Genomic DNA, 5408 nt, shown 5'->3' with positions numbered 1-5408 from the left:
ACCAAATCTAATCCCCCTAATAAAATAAAAAAGTCCCCCAAAATAATAAAATTCCCTATCCTAAACTAAATTACAAATAGCCCTTAAAAGGGCCTTTTGCAGGGCATTGCCCCAAAGTAACCAGCTCTTTTACCAGCCCTTAAAAGGGCTTTTTGCGGGGCATTTCCCCAAAGTAATCAGCTCTTTTACCTGTAAAAAAAGAAATACAATAGCCCCCCCCCCAATATTACAACCCACCACCCACACACCCCTACTCTAAAACCCACCCGATCCCCCTTAAAAAAACCTAACATTACCCCATTGAAGATCACCCTACCTTGAGCCGTCTTCAGCCAGCCGGGCACCGATGGGGCAGAAGAGGACATCCGGACCGGCACAAGTCTTCATCCGATCCGGCCAGAAGTCTTAATCCAATCGGGGCAGAAGAGGTCCTCCATCCAGCAGAACTCTTCATCCAAGCGGCATCTTCTATCTTCATCCTTCCGTCGATGAGCAGCTCCATCTTGAAGACCTCCCACACGGAACATCCTTCTCGGCCGACGAATGGCTGGTCCTTTAAATGACGTCATCCAAGATGGCGTCCCTCAAATTCCGATAGGCTGATAGGATTCTATCAGCCAATCGGAATTAAGGTAGGAAAAATCCGATTTTTTTATTTAATCAGCCAATCGGATTGAAGTTCAATCCGATTGGCTGATTGGATCAGCCAATAGAATGCGAGGTCAATTCTATTGGCTGATCCAATCGGTTGAAGTTCAATCCGATTGGCTGATTGGATCAGCCAATAGAATGCGAGGTCAATGGTTGGCATTGTGATTGCATTTATAACTGAAAGGATAGTGAGATTAAGTGATCGGCTTCATTTTTATCTGGAGGTTCAGCAAATAGATCTTCCTCATTGCCATCTCTTAAAAGGAATTGAATTTGGATCTGAAGATATTGATATACTTCCAAATGGTCTAGCTTTCATAAGTTCTGGTCTGAAATATCCAGGTCTAATTTCCTTTGCACCTGAAAAACCAGGAGAAATATTTCTATTGGACCTTAATGATGAAGAACTACGTCCAATTTCATTAGGTTTCAGCAGGGATTTTGAGTTGGCTTCATTTAATCCCCATGAAATCAGCACATACATTGAGGACAAAGATGATACAGTATACAGGGAGTGCAGAATTATTAGGCAAGTTGTATTTTTGAGGATTAATTTTATTATTGAACAACAACCATGTTCTCAATGAACCCCAAAAACTCATTAATATCAAAGCTGAATAGTTTTGGAAGTAGTTTTTAGTTTGTTTTTAGTTATAGCTATTTTAAGGGGATATCTGTGTGTGCAGGTGACTATTACTGTGCATAATTATTAGGCAACTTAACAAAAACAAATATATACCCATTTCAATTATTTATTTTTACCAGTGAAACCAATATAACATCTCAACATTCACAAATATACATTTCTGACATTCAAAAACAAAACCAAAACAAATCAGTGACCAATATAGCCACCTTTATTTGCAAGGACACTCAAAAGCCTGCCATCCATGGATTCTGTCAGTGTTTTGCTCTGTTCACCATCAACATTGCGTGCAGCAGCAACCACAGCCTCCCAGACACTGTTCAGAGAGGTGTACTGTTTTCCCTCCTTGTAAATCTCACATTTGATGATGGACCACAGGTTCTCAATGGGGTTCAGATCAGGTGAACAAGGAGGCCATGTCATTAGATTTTCTTCTTTTATACCCTTTCTTGCCAGCCACGCTGTGGAGTACTTGGACGCGTGTGATGGAGCATTGTCCTGCATGAAAATCATGTTTTTCTTGAAGGATACAGACTTCTTCCTGTACCACTGCTTGAAGAAGGTGTCTTCCAGAAACTGGCAGTAGGACTGGGAGTTGAGCTTGACTCCATCCTCAACCCGAAAAGGCCCCACAAGCTCATCTTTGATGATACCAGCCCAAACCAATACTCCACCTCCACCTTGCTGGCATCTGAGTCGGACTGGAGCTCTCTGCCCTTTACCAATCCAGCCACGGGCCCATCCATCTGGCCCATCAAGACTCACTCTCATTTCATCAGTCCATAAAACCTTAGAAAAATCAGTCTTGAGATATTTCTTGGCCCAGTCTTGACGTTTCAGCTTGTGTGTCTTGTTCAGTGGTGGTCGTCTTTCAGCCTTTCTTACCTTGGCCATGTCTCTGAGTATTGCACACCTTGTGCTTTTGGGCACTCCAGTGATGTTGCAGCTCTGAAATATGGCCAAACTGGTGGCAAGTGGCATCTTGGCAGCTGCACGTTTGACTTTTCTCAGTTCATGGGCAGTTATTTTGTGCCTTGGTTTTTCCACACGCTTCTTGCGACCCTGTTGACTATTTTGAATGAAACGCTTGATTGTTTGATGATCACGCTTCAGAAGCTTTGCAATTTTAAGAGTGCTGCATCCCTCTGCAAGATATCTCACTATTTTTTACTTTTCTGAGCCTGTCAAGTCCTTCTTTTGACCCATTTTGCCAAAGGAAAGGAAGTTGCCTAATAATTATGCACACCTGATATAGGGTGTTGATGTCATTAGACCACACCCCTTCTCATTACAGAGATGCACATCACCTAATATGCTTAATTGGTAGTAGGCTTTCGAGCCTATACAGCTTGGAGTAAGACAGCATGCATAAAGAGGATGATGTGGTCAAAATACTAATTTGCCTAATAATTCTGCACTCCCTGTATCTGTTTGTTGTAAATCACCCTCATTATAAGAGCACTGTTGAGATATTTAAGTTCCTGGAAGAAGATAATGTTGTTATGCACCTGAAGACAATTAAGCATGCGCTTCTACAAAGCATGATTGATATAATAGCTGTTTGACCTGAAAGCTTTTACACCACCAATGATTATTACTTTACTGATTATACCATGAGACATGTGGAGATGGTACTGGGATTAGCATGGTCAAATGTGGTATATTATAATCCTGGTGAAGTTAAACAAGTGGCATCTGGATTTTATTATGCTAACGGGATCAAATGGTCACCTGAAGAGAAGTATGTCTATGTTGCTGATTCTATGGATCATAAAATTCATGTCCTGGAAAAACATGCAAACTGGTCCCTCACACCAGTAAAGGAGCTGGAGGTAGAAGCAGGTTTAGACAACCTATCGGTTGACCCACATCCCGGGGATATTTGGACAGGAGCACACCCTTATTTATGGAAGTTGTTTCATTACAATAAAGAAAATCTTCCTTGATCAGAGGTTATTCATATTCAGAACATACTTTCATATGACCCTATAGTTACTCAAGTGTATGTGAACAATGGTTCTGTTATCCAAGGATCTTCATCAGCATCTGTCTTTGAGGGGAAGCTTCTTGTGGGCACTGTGTTCCACAAAGCTTTATACTGTGAGCTAGACTAACTGTGAGCACTATACATGCTAGAGCACTGTACATACTAGAGCACTATACATACTAGAGAACTGTACATTCTAGAGCACTGTACATACTAGAGCACTATACATACTAGAGCACTGTACATACTAGAGCATTATACATGACTGCTTGACAGATGTGCACTATGCAGTAAACAGAACTCACTAACCAATGCCAACATTTTCTTGTGCATTTGACCCAATAGAATTAGGTTTTGCTGTCAGGCAAACAAATGTAACTAAAATGCATTTGACATTTTAACTTGGTTTCTATCATTTTTACATTATTTGGTTAATGCAAGAGGGTGATTGCATAAACTGGTTTATGTTTTCTTGACTAATAACAGATACACCTGCATATGGTGTTATCACCAAATTTGAACCCAAGTAAGAAAATGCTGTAACTGTAAGTGAAAAAACCATTAGACATTTTGTGTGTCTACTTAAAGGGACATGGCACCCACGTTTTTGCTTTCATGATTCAGATAGATCATGCCGTATTGAACGGCTTTCCAATTTGCTTCTATTATCTACTTTGTTTCGTTCTCTTGGTATCCTTTGCTGAAGAAGCAGTAACTACTGGGAGCTAACAAGAGGCATATATGCGCAGCAACCAATCAACAGCTTCTGAGCCTACCTAGGTATGCTTTTCAACGTGGGATACAGAGAGAATGAAACTGATTGGATTGGAGGTACATTGGAAAGTTGTTTGGGGTGGCATGCTGTATCTGAATCATATAAGAAAAGAGGGTGGGTTACATGTCCCTTTAAGCAAGTGATTCATTGATAGACACACACTCTCTTGATGTTTATTAGATTCCTCTCATGTAGCTTGGTCTCTCTTCCAGGGATATAACTACTCCAGGCTCATCCTGCCCCCTCCTGGTCAGCTTTGGAAGCTCCCACAGTTAAAGTAACACCAGTCACATGACATATCTCTAGACTGTGCCCACCCTCTGATTACCTAACCCAAGGCCTTCTCCGGTGACAGTTCAGCACTGTTACAAGAGAGTGGGTGCTGTAAATGGGTTTATGATTGAGAGATGGAGCTAGGCTGTTCCATACTCAGGGCTTTAATACCACCAGCAATACCACTTCACTAAACCTTATTTAGCACTAATTACTTTGGGGAATGTTCAGGTTAATGTCATCTGTACATTATCCGTTACCATTTTTATCCTTAGCCTATATTATTTGAAAGAGATAGTATATGTTAACAAATGAAAACATAATCATTTCTTTTTTTAAGGTAAATTAGCAACATGTGAAATTATTAAATGGTTGTCATACTGAAAAAAAAAGAAAAAAAAAGAGAAAAAAGAAAAAGGAAGAATGCGAGGTCAATTCTATTGGCTGATCCAATCAACCAATCGGATTGAACTTCAATCCGATTGGCTGATTAAATCTACCAATAGGGATTTTTCCTACCTTAATTCCGATTGGCTGATAGAATCGGAATTCGAGGAACGCCATCTTGGATGACGTCATTTAAAGGACCAGCCATTCGTCGGGTAGTCATCAGCCAAGAAGGAGGTTCCGCGCCGGAGGTCTTCAAGATGGAGCCGCTCATTGACGGAAGGATGAAGATAGAAGATGCCCCTTGGATGAAGACTTCTGCTGGATGGAGGATATCTTCTGCCCCGATCAGATGAAGACTTCTGGCCGGATCGGATGAAGACTTGTGCCGGTCCGGATGTCCTCTTCTGCCCCATCGGTGCCTGGCTGGCTGAAGATGGCTCAAGGTAGGGTGATCTTCAATGGGGTAGTGTTAGGTTTTTTTAAGGGGGAATCGGGTGGGTTTTAGAGTAGGGGTGTGTGGGTGGTGGGTTGTAATTTTGGGGGGGTATTGTATTTCTTTTTTTTACAGGTAAAAGAGCTGATTACTTTGGGGAAATGCCCCACAAAAAGCCCTTTTAAGGGCTGTTAAAAGAGCTGGTTACTTTTGCAAAAGGCCCTTTTAAGGGCTATTTGTAATTTAGTTTAGG

The 5408-nt window shown here is 41.3% G+C and overlaps 1 pseudogene; it reads left to right on the top strand.

Annotated features, from left to right (window-relative positions):
- The first annotated feature begins 800 nt into the window (after positions 1-800).
- On the top strand, positions 801-3904 carry LOC128659455 (serum paraoxonase/arylesterase 2-like; annotated as a pseudogene).
- The last annotated feature ends 1504 nt before the right edge of the window (positions 3905-5408 follow it).

The sequence above is a fragment of the Bombina bombina genome, chromosome 5 (assembly GCF_027579735.1).
Source record: "Bombina bombina isolate aBomBom1 chromosome 5, aBomBom1.pri, whole genome shotgun sequence".
Taxonomy (NCBI): domain Eukaryota; kingdom Metazoa; phylum Chordata; class Amphibia; order Anura; family Bombinatoridae; genus Bombina; species Bombina bombina.
This window is presented reverse-complemented; position numbering and strand designations above follow the sequence as displayed.